Consider the following 20001-nt stretch of genomic DNA (forward strand, 5'->3'; position numbering starts at 1 on the left):
AGTTGTTCCAACTCTTCTCTGGACAGAGAGGGTTTTGGGTTCATTAGGTGCACTTCCCCACCTTGGATCAAGGTGAGATTTTATGTGAGCACCTAATATGGCTTGGGAGGGCTCCTGTAATTTTATGGGAATTTATTGAGATCATTTCCTTTGGAAACATCTCAAAAAGCTAAAACAGACAGAAATGGTTTTCACGATTTTACTCAAATAATATTAATATGAAATAGGGTTGAAAATCTTATATATGGAAAATATATGTCCTTCTGAGCTTCCATGAATTTACTCAGAATTTTCAAAGACAGGAAAGCAATTTTCCTTGTGGGAATATCATTACTGGCCTTAGAAACAGACATAGATATAAAATAGAAAAATCATATTTTAAATCACCAATTAATGTTTTTAATGAATGAACATAATATTTGGATCAGATCACCAACTTTGGTTGGAAGTGCCACTTGGCTTCATGAGCTAGTAGTGTATCCCAACATGATGAAGGTGATCTTGATATAAAGGAAAAAGGGTTTTTGAAGAGAGCAAAATAATAAGTTTTCATGGGTTTGAGTCATCAAACAAGCAAGCATACACTCAAACAAGGGCTGACATTGCACTCACAACATTATTTGAAAAAGTTTTAACAAGCTCTGATTTTTCCAACATAAAATACTTGTGGTGAAAAACAGGATGTGACAGACCTATCCCTCTTACAAGAATCTCGTCCCCGAGATTCCTAAGCTAAGCGTTAAATAGCTCGGGAAATTCTGATCGGAGATAGTCTTCACGTTCCCACGTGGCTTCGGCTTTAGTATGGTTGCTCCACTGAACCTTGAAAAACTCCGGCAAGGTGGGATGCTACCACACTTAAAATGAGAGATACTGGTCCCTCAAAATGCTTTAACGATCCTCTGGGGTTTTGGCAACTGACATCGCACAGTCTTCATATTGAATCCTTTGGTGATGCGCTCCCGTTGATATAAGCTTCTTCCGTCACTGGGTCTTCTTAACTGACAGTCTCGTGATCTATTCTAAATAACATATCGATGGTTCTCATGGTGGTCTACCATTTGTGGTTATCCTGCAAAGAGGGACGTCTTGTCTTCATCCTCACCGTAAAATTTCCTACGCGTGACAACAAATGCCATGTACAGGGGGCTTTCATCATACCATTCTAAGTCTTAAAAAAAAGCTTCAAAGAACGTCGTCTCTCTATATGGGTAAGTCTCTCAGATTTACCATTCCGAATAGCAAGATAAATGATAAAGTAAGTCGTCATGGTGATCAATCCATTCCGCACCCAAATCATTTCTCTGTATATGGTTTAGCGAATCTCGCATTCTAACACTTGGGCATCCTCACAAGCGTTGCAGAATTTCTCTTGTCCGCGAACGAAGTTCGGATAATCCATTGGTTCTGCAAGCTGAACGAGACATCTATCGTATCTTCACAACTCTCAGGTGTTCGTATGCTCCTAAGAAAACGTTTGCTGATCCATCATAGCTTCTTCCATAAATCATATGCATTTCATAATAAATACTTTATTACATCCTTAATTTCTTATCAAAAACTCCAATTCAAAAGTACTCTATTACAAATGCTGCCATCCACATTGTTCGATATGGTCGAGCATTTTCTGCTAACTTTATTCATCTTCCTCTCTTGGAGGTACTTTAGTTCCACTGGAACTTTCCAATGTGCTCCTTGAAATCATCCATCTTTTGCTTTATCATGGTGGTCATGAGCTTCATCTCCATCATCTCCGCATGCACTTCACTCAGGTATTCCTGGTACATTCCTACTCAGTGGATCCTGTGGGTTTACCGATTACTACCACACTTAAATGAATTATACTCATGCCTGCATAGACCATATTTTCTCATATCCTCATAATTGTTCAGAGATCTTTGTTCGAAGAGAAACAACGCATACAGTTTCAACATAGACAATCATGAGACAATAAATTCCATTTATTCATGATGTTATTACAATCTCAGCGACTTCTGTTACAAATATTTCACTCCATGATCTCATGAAAAACAAGAGTGCTTCGGATCACACTTATTGCCCTGGTCAAAATTTAACTACTCCATTCTAGCTTTCTTCCTTTGCGGACAATCGCTAGCAAAATGTCCTGCTTCCTTGCAACAAAAGCAAATGAGTTCTGACCAGTCTCGAGGCTTCTTAGCTTCTGCTTTTGCTCCTTGGATTCCCGGCTTCCTTCCTGAGCACATGTATTTGTGGTGGCCAAATTTCATACACTTGTAACATCTGACATGACTCAGGTCTATGTGTGCAGGGATTTGGTTCTTCCGAGGGTACTTTTTCTTCTTTCCGGACTCCTTTATTTTGGCCAGTTCTTCTATTTCAAGTGGATCAAACTCCACTTCTTCCGTCGGGAAGTATCCCAGATACTCTTGGCTTCTCTTCGTGCAGTCTTGTGAATAATGTCCTTCTTCTCCACATGAGTAGCATGCATTGGAGAAAAATCTGGTCAGACCTTGTCCATCAGGGTCTTCAATATTTTCGTTCATCACCGGTCCTTCTAGAATCTTCTTCTTGAGGGTTTCCTTCACTGCATCTTTCTGCTGCTTGACAACTTGTTGCACCTTGGGGTAAATGTGACACTGAGCTGGGTAATGGGTGGTTCCTTCACACAAGAAACAAGTCACCTGACTAGTTGGGCATTCCTCAGCTGGGTGATTTTCTTCACAATGAGTGCATCCATCCTTGTGTTCTTCCTGGGTGTGTCCTATTTCTCCATAGATCTTGCATGCACAAGTCTTCTTCTTAGGATTATCATAGCACTTCTGAATAAGACGGGATCTTAACAGAGTCTTCTTGAATTCGTCCCAAGTTTCTGCTCCACTAAATCCTTGTATGGCATGGTGCATTTTCCACCAGATTGCAGCACTTTCTGTAAAGTACTGAAGAGCGTGTTCCACTTCATACTTCCTTGAGATCAAGTTGCTCCCGAAGTGGTTCTCCATGTTTTGAATCCATATCTCAGCTTCCAGCTGGGTCATTGGTCCAGATACTACAAGTCCAGTTTCATACTCCATCTGGTAGGGTTGAGGTTTTTTGGGTGAGACGGGTAAGAGAGAGGGAGATACACACAATACAAACAATATTTTTTGAGAATAGGTTTTATCTGTGTCCGTCGGAAAACACACACCAATGAAGGCTCACAAATCATCGTATCTAACGTGGGTATATAACAGGGGTTTGGACTTCTAATGGTCATATAAATATTCGAACGCTTCGGGGTCTTCGAGTTCTTCGGGTGTTGAGAGTCTTCAATTGGTGCATCTTCAATTCTTCAAATGCATGATGAAATCCTCTTTACTTTGAAGTAGAGCTCCGTTGATTCTTCATGAGGTCAAAGGGGTAAGGGGATTGTATAACTATTGGAGGTGAGGGAGAACATTTGATGAAATCAGAAGAGATGAGAAGTAAAAGGTGTTGTTGAAAATAAATTTTTTTGAGAGATCTTTTCCTAAGAAATTTCCAGTTTCTAGGGTCACGTCCTACAGTCAACATGTGCTCTGATACCATCTCTGTAGCGACCCGACTCAAGACGAGTCAAGCCTGTGTGTATCTGTGCCATCCCTGGATCAGTATTTTGGCACACACAGTACATCAATGTATATATCAAAGTGCAATCACATGTAAATAGCGTAAAACTGATATATACCTTAATTATTTCAGCGGAAGCAGTCAAGGGAGTGGAGTCCCAATAAACACCAACGATAATTTGAGTATAGACCGTAACCCTGAATCGTACTCTTACTCGTCGAGGAAAAATATCTGCAACATAAGACGTTGCTGCCGTGTAGGTCAGCATATTGAATATGCCGACAAGTCACATAAGAGAGGGGTAAAGTAAAAATCAACTATCTCTACATGCATATTTGGTCGGTCGAGCTATGTTTTGCATAAAGCCAGTTTTATCCAACAACAAGAGGGGTTGAAAGCAAAATGTTACTACAAGGTTTGTTGTTAACGGGATGGTTCCGCCAACCAGTTCTCGTACCCGAGTTGTCAATAATTACCCTCATCAAATATATATAATGGTGTTGAGAAATCCAGATAACTTCAGTTCCTTTGGCTCAAGTCGTCCATGACCGTGGACACGGCTAATCGATTAGGTTTGAGTACTCTGCAGAGTTTTGCACACGTTCCCCACAAAATTTGATCGCCTCCGTGTATGTCCTCGCACTTCAGGGTGTTTGAAGACCGGATGATCAAAACATGGTCTTTCAACGGGTCCCTCTGAATCCCTGTCGGTGCCCATCCATTCCTACCGTTCGTCTACATCTGCTAGCACCGCCTGTCCAGAGTCGCCGCGTTGTCCAACCAAGCCAGAGCCCATAATGACTTGTGGCTGTGCAGGTAAGCCTTGGGTCTTGAAAATATCCGTCCGTCTCTTTGAGCCTGGATGAAGCTTTCCGTAGGATGACATGGCCTCTCTAGCATCCCGGGCATCCACTGGGTTTTCCAGGGAGCCGATCAACCGTCCTTCACCCAGTGTTGCATTGCGTCCGAGGTCTTGAAAATCTTGTCTTAGTCCGGTCTTGATTATTATATCAACCTCGCATCACTCGTGGTATACACTCAACCGATAACCCGTCTACTCAAGCATAGCAAATATAACTTTGTCGTCCCGGGGCCATGTATCGGGGTTGATGTGTTCCTACCACAAGATACTACAACTTACACTAAAGTTTCCAAGTACCTAGGCAGCATGCAAATTGGGCAAAGAAGGTGATCTACCATGCATCAAAAACATAGGTAATTGTATGATCAAAGTGACTTGCCTGTGATGTTGACGAAGAAGAATTTCTCGAGAAAATAACTTGATAGACTACTCGTCACTCTCCGATGAAATCTATATAGCAAACATATCATTCACATAAGCACTCATACTAGCAATCATTCTAGCAATCAAAACAAAAGAGAGAGCGAATAGGAAACCGAAAGAAACTTCAAATAAGGCTAGGGAGTTTTCTACTACGTCAAACACTAAATAGTTTTGTCTAACGGAAAATAATAGCAAGGAACTAAGATGTAAGTTTAACTAAGATAAAATAAAGTATTTTTCACAAAACTTTTGAAAGTATTCCCAAACGGGATTTGAAACAACGGTGAAAACAATTGCACGTTACTACGGAGCTAGAATTGATTTAATGAAAACAAATAAACATAAAATAAAGACTTGTTGCAAAACTACTGTTAACTAACATAAACAAACAATAATAATCTTCCTGAAATAATAAAGATATTATTTTAAAACAAAAGTAGAAAATGAATTAGCAGAAATCCTAAAAATGGTGAAACAGAAATTGTTTCACATGAAATAATGAGTTAAGATACTCAAACAAATCTGAAATTTTTACCACTGATAAATAGGATCACTAGTGATCAGTACCATAAGGAATCAAATTAAAAGCTATTTTTAAACTCCTGAAATAAGCAGAACAAGGTTTAAACTAAAGCTGCTCTAACTTATATTTGAAAAATTTAAACATAGACAAATTATATGTTTTTAAATACTACAGGAAATTCGTGAGCTACTGGAAAAAGAATCAAGGTCATTGGACTTCGGGATAAAAAGTTGTGGCCAAAACAAGATTGAAACTTGCTGTTTTTGCACTTTAGACGGAAAAACTGGAGATAACTAGCTAGCTATTGGGGTACACGTGGCAAGTTGCTAGTGCTTGCGGAGGGGTGTTTGTTTCAAACTTTGGGCAAACAGCCTAAGGCTAGCAAAAGTGCTGGTTAAAAGATAAGTGAAAAGAAAAACCACTGGTTTACTAATATAAACCGAAGATATACTTTTAAGATCTAATCTAAGCCGTAGGATAAAGATCTAATGGCTAAAAAAACAAAAAGGAAATAACAGAGGGGTGGAGGGGTTACCTTCGGCTGGGCTGTGCTGTTCCCATGCTGGTGCTGGCCGAGGTGGAGGGGGGAGCTCCGGTGGGGAAGGGGGAGGGGCCGGCGAGGGGTGGTGGAGGGGGGGCGAAGGTGGGGGGTTCCCTAGGGGGGCGAGGTGGGCTGCAAGGGGGAGGGGGGCTGTAGGGGCGAGGTGGAGGGGAAAGCTCCTGGCGTGGTGGTGCTGGTCGCTGCTAGTTTCCAGGGAGGGGAGGGAGCACCAGGGGGCGAGGTGGAGGGGTGGCGGCGGTGGAGGAGGGACCGAAGGGAGGGGAGAGGTGGAGGAGGGCTACAGGGGGAAGAAGGAAGGAGAGGAGAGAAGAAAGGAAAGAGACGTGGGGAGCTAGGCTCGGTGCTGGTACGTGGTGCTGGCTGCGCTGAGCGCTGGCTCGGCCTGGCCAGCTGGTTTCTATTTTTTTTTTAAATACCACAAAATGTAAATAACTAAATAATACATTTTTTTAAGAAAAACAAACAGAAAAAATAATAATGATATACGTACACAAAAATATACATATGTATAAAAAATGCATATGCATATAGCAATATCTATATTTATAGATACATATAGATTTATATATATATATATATTAGAATAAATCCCCTAATAAATACTAAAGGAAACCTACTTCCACCTAATGCAAACTTTTGAAAATAGCTTTTATGCAATAGGCCACACAAAGCACATTTAAAAACCCCACTAAAATAATTTGAAAGATTATAAAGTTTCCAAACCCAGTGAGATAACTCCAAATAATTTTCGAAACATTATGCACTTTAATTCGACAGGGGAGAAGTCATATTATCTCCACTCCAATAAATTGCCCGCAGTTTTGCAGTGTCATTTTCCTCCGCTCTCTCTCTCTTGCGTGCAAGAGAGTATTTTTCTCCGGGCTTTTCTCGCGCGAGGAAATGCAAAAGAAATCAATGCAAATATCTCCGTTCAAATTCTTTATAATCGAAGAAGTCATGTCATCTTCTCTCGTTGCTTTTAAAAGCTTGAATTTGAATTCACTGGAGAAGGGGAAAGTCATTTTATTCCCTCTCTTTCAAAAGTTTCGAAAAGTTTCAATTTCACGCAAGTTTCAATCACTCAGCAAACAAAAAAACAAGCAAATCTAATAATTATATTAACATTCCAAAACTTATAATTTTGGGATGTTACACGTTCGGCTTCATCCAAAATGCCGATCGGTTTCTCGCGGTAGGCAAGGTCCGGTTGAAGGTCAATAGCTTGATGATCAATGTCCTTGTAAAGATCGGGACGGTTCGGCACTTGTAAACACATCCGGAGCTGTGACACGTGGAACACGTTGTGCACACCTGAAAGCTCAGGAGGTAGCTCCAACTGATAAGCTACTTCCCCGCGCCTTGCCGTGATCTTGAAGGGTCCAATGAACCTTGGAGCGAGCTTCCCCTTGACGTGGAAACGCTTGGCCCCCTTGAGAGGCATGACTCGCAAGTACACCTGGTCTCCGGGAACAAACTCCAAATCTCTGCGGCGAGGGTCCGCATAGCTCTTCTGCCTTGACTTAGCTGCCTCCAAGTTCTCTCGGACAAGCTGAACCTTGTCCCCTGCTTCCTCAAGTGCTTCTGGTCCAAAAACTAGTCCTTCACCGGTTCCGGACCAATTGAGCGGGGTGCGGTACTTCCGCCCATATAACGCTTCGAATGGGGCCATCTGAAGGCTAGACTGGTAGCTGTTGTTGTAAGAAAACTCAGCAAACGGCAGGCAGTCTTCCCACTTGGCACCATGAGCCAAAACACAAGCACGGACCATGTCCTCAAGTATCTGGTTTACCCTCTCGGTCTGTCCGCCCGTTTGCGGGTGGAAAGCCGTACTGAAGGAGAGTTTGGTTCCGAGAGCTTCTTAAAACTTCTTCCAGAATCCTGAGGTGAATTGCATGCCGCAGTCGGACACGGTCTCCTTGGGAACTCCATGGAGACTCACCACTCGATGAATGTACAGACTGGCCAGCTGGCTGGCATCGTAGGTGGTGTTAACGGGGATGAAATGGGTCACCTTGGTCAAATGATCGACTATGACCCAAATGGAGTTATGACCCTTATTCGACCGGGGCAACCCAGTGATGAAGTCCATGCTGACTTTATCCCACTTCCATTCCGGCACTTGAAGAGGTTGTAGCAATCAAGCAGGTCGCTGGTGTTCAGCCTTGACTCGATGGCATACATCGCATTTAGCGACATAGGAGCCAATTTCCCTCTTCATGCCATGCCACCAGAATCGTTCCCGGATGTCTTGGTACATCTTGGTACCACCTGGATGGATAGAGTACGGTGTGTCATGAGCCTCTTGCAGGATCAAGTCCTTAAGTTCGGCCTTGTTAGGTACGCATAAGCGCTTCCCGTACCATAGTACTCCTTGCTCATTAATCGAGAATCCCGGGGCTTTGCCTTCTCGCACCTTCCTCTTGAGGCCTTCGATACTCTTGTGTCCCTTCTAGGCTTCCTTGATGTCGTCTGCCAGAGTAGGCTTGACTTCGAGGTTGGCTAGGTACCCTGGTTCGACTATCTCAAGTCCGAAGCCCTCCATCTCTTCGTACAAGACGGGTAACCTTTCCTTGAGCGTGACATTCAAGGAGCCTGCCTTCCGGCTTAAGGCATCGGCTACCACGTTCGCCTTGCCGGGATGATACTGAATGCTGAGGTCGTAATCCTTGATTAACTCAAGCCATCACCGTTGTCTCATGTTCAGCTCCCTTTGAGTGAAGATATATTTCAGACTTTTGTGGTCTGTATATATCTCACATCGCTTCCCGAGAAGGTAATATCGCCACGTCTTCAGAGCATGCACTACAGCTGCTAGCTCGAGATCATGGGTGGCATAGTTCTCCTCATGCGGTCGCAGTTGCCGTGACAAGTACGCCACGACCCTGCCATCTTGCATCAGGACTCCACCGAGCCCGGTTCCAGAGGCATCACAATAAATTACGAATTCCTTGTTGATGTCTGGGGTAGACAATACCGGGGCGGTAGTTAGCCTCTTCTTCAACTCGTGGAAGCTTTCTTCACATGCCGGTGTCCACTCAAACTTTCGGCCTTTCTTCAAGAGCGGAGTCATAGGTCGAGCGATGCTGGAGAATCCTTCTACAAACTTGCGGTAATATCCCGCGAGCCCGAGGAAACTCGTGACATCCTTCATGTCCTTTGGTGATTCCTAGTTGGTCACTGTAGTAATCTTGGACTGATCTACGGCCAAACTGTGTGCCATCAGTGTATGACCCAGAAATCCAACTTCGTTCAGCCAGAACTAACACTTGCTGAATTTGGCATAAATCTGGTGCTCTCGAAGCTTTCCCAGAACTAACCTCAAGTGTTGCTCATGCTCCTCTTCGGACTTGGAGAAGATTAATATGTCATCGATGAACACGACGAAAAACTTGTCCAAATATTCCATGAAGACCTTGTTCATGAGGTACATGAAGTAGGCTGGGGCATTTGTCAAACCGAAGGGCATGACAGTGCATTCATATAGACCGTATCGGGTCACGAATGTAGTCTTGGGTATATCTTCGGGTCGAATGTTCAACTGGTAATATCCCGATCGAAGATCGATCTTGGAAAATACCCTGGCCCCGTTTAACTGGTCAAACAGGTCTTCGATCTTGGGGAGCGGGTACTTGTTCTTAATTGTGACTTCATTAAGAGAACGGTAATCGACGCAGAGTCGAATGGTACCATCCTTCTTTGAAATAAATAGAACAGGTGATCCCCAAGGTGATGCACTCGGACGGATGAACCCTTTCCTGAGTTGCTCATCCAACTGCTTCTTCAGCTCTACGAGCTCTTCGGAACACAACCTGTAAGGCTTTTTATATATAGGCCTTGATCCGGGCATGAGCTCAATGATGAACTCGATGTCTCGATCAGGAGGCATTCTGGGTAGCTCGTCAGGAAAGATGTCTGGGTATTCACAGACTACAGGCACTTGATCAAGCTCTACCTCGGATAGACTGTTGATTCGAGGCACTTGAGCCGATATGGCTCGGAGACAAACTTGACCTTGACCCCTTGGTTGCTTGACATGGTAATGGCCCTGTTGGCACAGTCCAAAAGACTCTGGTGCTTGGCCAACCAATCCATGCCGAGGATTACTTCTACACCTTGCGATTTAAGCACAATGAGGTCTGCCAAGAAACTCGTCCCATTGATAACTATCTTGACCCTTCTACACCCTAGGTTGGTCCTCAATACTGCTCCCGGGGTTTGAATTGCCATCTGCCCACGGAGTAGAGTGGGTTTTAAACCACACTTCTCTGCAAACCCTTGAGTAACAAAAGAATGCGAGGCACCACAATCAAACAACACTGTTGCTGGAGTTGAGTTGACGAGGAACGTACCCAGAATGCAGTCCGGGTCTTCCTTCACCTCTTCTGCAGTGATGTGATTGATCGGGCCCCTTCCATTGAACTGCTGGTTGCGGGGGCCCTGGTTCCTTCCTGGTGCACCTTGACCGGGGTTGGGTGCATTGGGGCGCGGTGCATCGGGCTTCTTGTTGGGGCACTGCCTGGAATAGTGCCCAGTCTGACCACACCCAAAGCAGGTGACTTGCCCCGGAGGGTTGGTCTTGACTCCACTGTTGTTCGGCGGGTTGACTACTGGCTTGGCTTGCTGCTGAGGTTGATAATTTTGGCGGAACACCGGATACTTGTACTGCTGCTGCTAAAGGTTGGGTCTCGGAGGTGCTGACTGCCATGGTCTTGGTCTTGCGTTACTGGGTCCTCCACTGCCTATCAGTCTGCGCTTGCGGGTGTCGTCCATCGCATGACGCTTGTCTTCCAGCATAAGCGTTCCACCTTAGCGGCCTCAGTGTTCACATCTTCGGGCGCATACCTCGACAAGAGGTTAAACTTCTGCAGGTACTCCTTAACAGTTCCACTGCCCTGCCTCAAGGCTCGGAATTCCCGCTTCTTAATGGTCATCAGTCCAGGTGGAATGTGAGCCGCGCGAAATCCTTCCTTGAACATCGCCCAAGTGATGACTTGCCCTATCCGCATGATCTGGAATCCATCCCACCATGCCCTGGCGGTGCCTCCGAGACAATGAGAAGCATAAAGGACCTTCTCATGATCGTCGGTGCACTTGACCAGCGCAAGGAGGTCTTCAATGGTGCGGATGCAGTCATCGGCGTCCAGTGGTTCAGTCGACTCCGTGAATATGGGGGGCGCAGTCCGCATGAACTCAGAAAGAGTAGAGCGACCACCGCCATTCCCATTCCGCGGCAGGTTGTCCATCAGGATTTGAGTCAGCTGCTGAATAGCGGCATTGCTGGCTTGACGCTCCTCCCGAAGAGCTTGAAGGAACTGAGCCATCGTCAAGTTCTCAGGAGGAGGTGGTGGTGGAAGGTCTCTAGGCTACTCGTGGTGACCTCCAGTGTGAGCTTCTCCTTCGGTTCAATACGGAGTTCCTGAGGAGCCGGCACCGGGGTTGCCGAAGGTGCTGTTGCGGGTTGCGTTCACCATCCTATCATAGAAACAGATAGGTCAAAATGCCACCTTGCTCGGGAATACAAGGATTCGCTCCTAGTAAGAGGGGGGGGGGTCCAATACGTGCATGTGCCAAGTTTTCAAAACCAAAGTTTTTGACAAACTGGAAATTGCATTCATAAAAACTAGGTGCTGTAGTCACTTACAGGCTGCCTATGGCAATATGTGACTTACATCATGCACACATACGCAAATTAGAAATGGATACATGGATACCCTATGCTCGGGGTACTCCTAATTTCCTACGCTAAAACCTACGTGGCGGACTGCTCGGTCTGAAAGGCGGATTCAACAGGATCCTCATCTTTGTCCTCGTCTTCATCAACATCTTTTTCCTTTATAGGAGTGGAAGAAAGAATCCGCACATCACGACGTCTCTTAGGCGAGGTGGCGAAGATCTCAGTGTACTCTTCCGCGGTCAGGCGGTGACTCCGAAGAGGGACTGCCTGGATGGGTAACACACACCACCCCTAGTGGCAACAGCTGTCCTCCATTCAAGTGCGCTTGCCTTCTTAACTTTGCGGTTTTGCATCTTCTCAGTGTGGAGAAGGACCTTGACTAGGTGCAGCTCTTGGCGAAGCTTGGTTGATTCCTTAACCAGGAAGTGCGTCAGGGTGTCCGACGAGAGGCTGAAGTAGGTCTGAAACCTTAATGGCATCCCATCCTCCATGGCTGGGGTGAGTGTCCAACTCCCATCCACTCCTTCCTTAATAAAGGGTAGGTGACGAGTGACAGGCTCATTAGCCATCTCAGGGAGGATGTTGTGGAGACGCACGAGCGCCTCTCGTGCGGCCGTCTCCACTGCCAACATCATCTCTCCCATCTGTGGTCCTTCGAATAACCAAATAGACGGGGAGTCATTAGCCTTCACTATCACGTCCATGTGATATTCCTTAGTGTCAGCGTTGACCTAGTGCTCGTGGTAGAGGAAGATGGGCGTGCGACGTACGTGGCACTTCTCGAGACAATCCACCAGGAGTAGTGGAAAGCCGGTCTCCAGAAGCGTCTCAGGTACGGCAGCCATCTACAAGGCATAGGAGAGAAGTCAGAAGGTGGTATGTGTAAAAGTTTGGGTAAGGCTGGCGTTCTAACGTTCTCAGCTAATGTCCATGCTTTCTAAGGCTTCCTATAGTCAGGATGGCTCTAATACCAGTTCTGTGGGGACCCCGATTAGCAAGTCGAGTTCGCCGTGCCCAGTGACCCCAAGGATCAATGTTCACTGAACACAGATACTGAATAATAGAGTCTTACATCCAAGTACCGAAATTATTACATCAAACGACCAGAAGGTCGGGTTCAAGAGCGAGGCCTAAAGCCAAATTAAACAGATACATCGAGTAGCGGAAACTCGTAAGGGCTAAGCGGTGCCCATGCCATCAAGCCTACACCGACAGGCATTCTGACTTGGAAGTGTCCTAGATCGCAGGTTCGTCTCCGACGGCGTACTCGTCGCCAAACTCCGGTCCTTCCATGTCTGGTCAATAATATAACAAGTGGCAAGCCAATGAGTACTTTGAATATACTCTCAAACAGCCCATGATATGAACATTTATAGTGAATAATAACAGTAACATGTATCTTTAGTGGAATGCAATTTGGTGGAATGATCCCGTATATGCAACAAGTTAAAGAATTACTATTTAAGAACATGTTACAGATATCAACATATCTGCTAAGGGTTGAACACACCGGGTTCACCCTATATGCCAAGTCATCGGACTTGTCATAACCTCAATGTATTAATGAGGGCTAAACCATCCGGGTTTACCCTATATGTCAAGTCACCGAACTTGATCGTATTATTGTGATTATCATAACAACACCTTTTTAGCACCACACACACACACTCTTGGTTTATGCGGAAACACTGGAGGTAGTTTAAGCAGCACCACCCAACTGTCTTTGACTGTGGACACGGCTATTCGAATAGCTTTACACTCTACACAGGTAGTACGCTGGACCCACGAGAAATGGGAAACTTCTGTGTCATCCACGACTCGCGATATATCACATATACCCGAGGTAAGTACCCGATCATCATCTTTCCCCTGACGATACTAGACAAAGAGGTCCACTCGATTGGTACCCAGCCCACATGTTGTACGTCTTACGAGCACCGACTCTGGACCATATCAACCATGCAGGGACCAACGGTGTGCCTGGAACTCATAATAATGGCATAGTCGTCCTACCTGGCACGACCCCATCACGAGAGTGACACCGATCACTCCCGCCACTAGTAATGTGGCTCTTTGCTAGTACCGACCAGAGTAATCAACAAAGCCCCGTCCCATAAAGGGGTATCGTGGTCGTACTGGTAAGGTTGGGACGGTCGACACATCATAAATCTAATCCCATTTCCGAAACCATACTCACACGAAATCACCGGTGCATCACTTCACCAAAAGTGATCACCAACTCATCATCACCCTCGGGCATTAGTGGCACCCGACGGGATTTTCATAAACTCTTTATTTAACTCATCATCATGTTCATGATAATATGCTTTATCATTACTTGTCAACATGGTAATATCATGACCCTCACGAGGTAGGGTCAAGCTTAGTGCAGTGTTCTTACTCTACTAGTCAACATGACAGTAGCATGATCCTCATAAGTGGTAGGATCAAGCTCATCATGCTCATGCTCCGAGGAGCCATGTGTATAACATCACTATCACGCAAGTGCTTCGAAGAACCCTTCGGTACCATCACCGCAATGATGAACCGGCATCGTGATCACATGCAACGGAAAATTACTTGCTATTCTAGCATGCATCATTTTATATGCTCAAGTCATGGTCAAAGGGCTGCTTGCCTTGGTCAGCTAGGTATCCGGGGTCTTCGAGGTCTACCGCTCCGGATCCTCCGTCACTCGGTAACTCTACCGTCGAGAAATGAATAAATAAATAATAGCTCTCACTAAAACAGATCACAAAGTGCTTTTAAAAATGTAGCAAAGCTTGAATAAATTCAGTTTATTATTTTGGAAAATGTTTCCTATAGTTTTTATTAGCTAAGCATATTTATTTAAAAGCAAACAGAAGCAACAAATGCTTTTAATATCATCTTATTATACCAAAGTAGTTTATGTTTTTGATAAATATCAAACACTACAGAATCAAATACTACACATTTTTAGAAAATTACTGGTGGAAGAATCATATTTTTCTACTGGCTAAATGTTTTTATAAAAAATCATTTATGTTGCTGGATTAAAACAAAAACAAAAAGGCAAGGGGGTTGGATCCAGCCGGCCCAGCCAGCAGGCCTAGCCACCACGCGCGCTCGGGCCAGGTTCAAACCTGACCTGCGGGCCCCTGGGGTCAGCGTCAGCGGCTGCGCGCGCTGGCTGCCCAGGACACCGACAGGTGGGCTCCACCTGTCGGGTCCTTCTCCTACCTCCAACCAGAGAAGTGGAGACAGACGCCAGCGAGGTTGTCGTTGTTCTCAGGCCAATCTAGGAGCGGGAACGGGTCCCTCATTCCTCCGCCTACCTGCTCGTGGTCGGGATGTCACCGGAGGTGGTCTGGGTCGCCGGCGACGAGGTGACCGTGGCGGAAGGGTTTTGGGTTGGCGTCGAACTAGTGGCTAGAAGCACGGATTCGCTCGGGGGAGTTGGGGGAAATGGTCCTGGCGTCAAGGGGAGTGTAATGGGAGGTCAGGCAGCGCAGGAGCCGACGTGTAGCCGGAGATCGACCGGAGCTCCGAGGCGGAGGGGCCTCGGTCGATCTCGAGCACCGGGGCTCTCCGAGCTTGATTGGGTGGCTAGGGGGTGTCTACATGTTGTGCTGAGGCTGCTTGGAGGGTGCTGGGGTGCCAGGGGGACCTATTTATAGGCCAGCGGCGGTGAGCCGACTCGGGCGAGCCGGTGACTCACCGTGGCGCGCGTGCGAGCAGAGTGAGGTGCTGGCCGCGAAACCACGGGTTTGGGACGTGGTTTAGGACCTCCTGGTGCATCGGCCGCAGAGGGAAAGCGAGTGGGGACGAGCTGCAGCGACCGTGCATGCTTGGCCGCGTCGGGCGCGCACGGGCACGCGTCGCCTGAGCTCTTGCACTGAATGGTTGTCGGGGGAGCGTTTGGACATAACTGGGGAGGTTGGGACTGGCCGGAGCATCGTCCCCTTGCTGGAGGCTCTCTGCAGCGTGCCCAGAGCGCAGTTTTGGCATGCCACGACATGCTGGCGCGCTCTGGGGCACTTGGGACGTGTCCTCCATGTCCTGAGTGTTGCTGGGAGTGTGCCTAGCCGTTGTGTTCTAGTGGGAGCCCGAGCTGGTCAAGGGAGCAAAGAATACTAGTGTTGCCAGTACTGCCCTGCGGCTCAAATTGGAGTTCTTGTCACTTGTGCTTGGATTTGGGGAGGGGCTGATTGACTGGGTGCTCATGGTGTTCTGGGGCTCTAACCCACCAAATTTGGGGCCTTGCCATTGGGTAAAACAGTGGCTAGGAGGGTTTTTACCTTCCTGCCAGTAGGTGTTCGACAGTGACTTGGGGTGCTTCCACCCCACCACTGGAAATGAAACTTAACAGGTTTAGTCTTGGGGTAAAAACATGGGGTTTCACCAAATTTGAGCTCCACTGAACTAGTTTAGCATTGTAAACTTGAAAATGCCTCAAAATGACCAGTACTGTCCTTTACAAAGGAAGTGTGGCCAAACAGAGTCTCACAACTCCCATACTTGGTGTGGAGTCCTCATTTGGGGTGTCAAACACCTCTGCAAAGTTTCAGCTCCATTGGAGAAACTTTGCAATGTAGAGTTGTTCCAACTCTTCTCTGGACAAAGAGGGTTTTGGGTTCATTAGGTGCACTTCCCAACCTTGGATCAAGGTGAGATTTTATGTGAGCACCTAATATGGCTTGGGAGGGCTCCTGTAATTTTAAGGGAATTTATTGAGATCATTTCCTTTGGAAACATCTCAAAAAGCTAAAACAAACAGAAATGGTTTTCAGGGTTTTACTCAAATAATATTAATACAAAATAGGGTTGAAAATCTTATATATGGAAAATATATGTCCTTCTGAGCTTCCATGAATTTACTAAGAATTTTCTAAGGCAGGAAAGCAATTTTCCTTGTGGGAATATCATTACTGGCCTTAGAAACAGACATATATATAAAATAGAAAATTCATATTTTAAATCACCAATTAATTTTTTTAATGAATGAAAATAATATTTGGATCAGATCACCAACTTTGGTTGGAAGTGCCACTTGGCTTCATGAGCTAGTAGTGTATCCCAACATGATGAAGGTGATCTTGATATAAAGGAAAAAGGGTTTTTGAAGAGAGCAAAATAATAAGTTTTCATGGGTTTGAGTCATCAAACAAGCAAGCATACACTCAAACAAGGGCTAACATTGCACTCACAACATTATTTGAAAAAATTTTAACAAGCTCTGATTTTTGCAACATAAAATACTTGTGGTGAAAAACAGGATGTGACAGCCGCCGACATCGACGAGCTCGGGTGCGGCTAGGTCATGCATTTTCCCCACATTGGTAAATCGCAGGCCAAATTCTCGAGCGGATTCGTTGGTCGGCGACCCCATCAAACGGGCCACAGTGAGGTCCCGTCCCCAGCGTTTCCAACATTATGGTTGTTACGGGACCGTTGGGCGGGAAGGAGAAGAAGGAAGGTTCGACCGAGCATATTTACCATTCCTCCCCTTCCAGCTATATTGTGAACACTTGCACTAGCCCGACAAGCTCTTGCCGATGGCCACACTCATAACTAACATTTCCCCAAGTACCTTCATTTCCTCTCTGTTCGTCCTTCTCTTCCTGTCAGAACAACCATGGTTTACACCATGCATGCACTGGGGAGCGCGAAGGGAAGAAATATTGATGGAAGAAGAGGTAACGACGGATGTGGGCGAATGAGCACCAAGAGAGAAGAAGCCTTAATGAAAGATAAGTCGACGTGACCGTCGATTTTTCGTTAAAGAACTTACATTTTGCATATTCCCCTTTGCGACCAAGGTTTTTGTATGGTGAATCCGTTGCGCAATGGAACCTCGTTGTCTTCCCGATCACGCCCCTCTTTTGTTTCGAGCCTGCTCAGCGAAACCCGCAGCAGCGTAAAAGACCGATGAGGAAAATCTCGTCGACAGTGTGTCCTCGCCTGCAGAATGCTAAGGACCTGTTCCTCTAGGAAATTGCGGCAACGCATTGTTGGTGGGCAACCAGAGCACACAAAGTTAGCAGCCATACGAATGCCATAAATAAATCAAAGGGGGATGGAATGAGATTACATAAAGATATTAGTTCAACACAAAGGAAAGATAGGGCATGGACTAATATGAGATACATATTGTGTCTTAAGTACAGGACGACATGACGACAGCAGGAGTGTGGGGACCCCGACTTACGAGTCGTGATCACCGAATGAACGTGCTGAGTAATCCCAGAAATCAATGCTCAACGAACACACAGAAACTAAATAACAAGAGTCTTACATCCATACATATCGTTTCATACAAATAATGACCATTTTGGTCAAGTCTTACATAGATAGGGCCTTGAAGGCCAACACACGAAACTGGACCAATAGCGGAAATATTGGTCGAAAGCATGAACCCATGCCATCGGCCTTAACCTACAAGCATTCTGACTGGGAAGCGTCCTAGCTCGCAGGAACGACACTAATGGACTTTTTACCATCACCTGTTCTCTCTTACCTGGTCAATGAAATAACTAGTGGCAAGCTAGTGAGTACTTTGAATGTACTCGCAAACAACCCATGATATGGATAATGCAGTTGGTACGATAATAAAGTAATATGCAGCCTTTGCAGCAAGCAAGTTTTGATTGTAAATAAGCATGATCAATTGCTTGTATGGACATGCATCATAACTAGATGGTATTCATAAGAACATGTCACAGATATCAATATATTTGCTAAGGGTTGACACCACAGATTCACCCAACATGACAAGTCACTAGACTTGTCATATGATCTTACTCAGATAACAAATTTATAAACACACATGGTTTATGCGGAAACGGCTGGACGTAGTTTAAGCAGGATTACCCAACTGCCCTTGACAGTGGACACGGCTATTCGAATAGTTATACAGTATGCAGAGGTTCTACATTGTACCCACGATATACGGGAAACTTCCGTGTCATCCACGACTCACGGTATATAACATACCCGTGGTAAGTACCCCGATCATTGACTTTCCCCTGATGACACTAGAAAAAAGTCCACTTGATTAGTACCCATCCCACATGATGTAGGTCTTACGAGGACCAACTCTAGACCGTATCGTCCATTGGGGGAATGACGATGTGCCCGAAAAACATAAAACGGCATAGTCGACCTACCTGGTACGACCCCGTCACGAGAGTGACCATATCACTCCCACCACTAGTAATGCAGGCTCTTTGTTAGCACCGACCAATGTAACCAACAGAGCCCCGTCCCATAAGGGGTATCGTGGTCACACATGTAAGGCTAGGACGGTTGACACATCGTAAATCTAATCCATTTCCGAAACCACTCACACAAAACCTTTCCGGTACACCACTTCCTCCTCAAGTGGTCATCCAGCTCAACACCATCTCTCTCGGGCATTAGTGGCCCCCGACTGGGTTTTTGAAAAACATTTGATATCACCTCAGTGTTACCATCACCATGCATATGCTCATCCAATGCATAGCACTACTACTACTTGTCAAAATTTTATCTTCGCGACCCACATAGGTGGTAGGGTCTTCGTCAACTGCAAGAGCTCCAGAGTAGCCATCGGGAACACCCTACCGAGGGGTTACTGACTATTTCATGATCATATGCACCTGAATAAAGCAATCAACATGGCATGCATAAAAACGTTTTCTCAAAACATGGTCAAAGGGATGCTTGCCTTACTCTAATAGGTCTCCACGGTCTTCGAGGTCTTTTGGACCAACTCCGAGTACTCCGTCTATTCCATTAACTTTCGTTGGAAACAACCACAGTAAGCCAGAGAACAAGCAGAAACAAAAGTGCTCCAAAATTAGAAATTTATTTTTCATGGACCTCTCAGATCATAAGAAAAATACATGAAGCTTGCTCTAGAAGATTTGGATCATCAAAAAGTATTGAATGGAGGAAGGAGGAATAGGTGATCCTATAAGAAGTCTACAGAAAACATTCTGCTAAAAATGAGTGGAGGCACTCTTTAATACAGCATGAATTTAGAAATATTCAGGAAGTGGTTTCACCGGTTTTGGAGTTGGTATGAATTTCCTATGGATTCTATAATATGGAACAAATAGCAAAAGGGGCTATTTATTTGATGCAACAGAATTATAGAAGACAAAAATGTTCATGAAGGCTAGGAAATTAGGGCATGATTTTAGAAGTCTCTCGAAATTGGAATCACTCCATTTGGGGTTGATTTGAGTGCTGCAAGAATTTACAAAGGTGGAGTTTGAAATAGTCAGATCCATGTTTGCATTAGGTCCCTGCAGAAAATATCTTTGGAAAAATGTGCAAAGCACATATTCGGGTAGATCTTCATTTTTGTAACTTGTAGGAATTTGAACCATCAGATTTGGAGTAGGAATGAATTAGTTATGAATTGT

Source organism: Hordeum vulgare, chromosome 1H (assembly GCF_904849725.1).
Source record: "Hordeum vulgare subsp. vulgare chromosome 1H, MorexV3_pseudomolecules_assembly, whole genome shotgun sequence".
NCBI lineage: Eukaryota > Viridiplantae > Streptophyta > Magnoliopsida > Poales > Poaceae > Hordeum > Hordeum vulgare.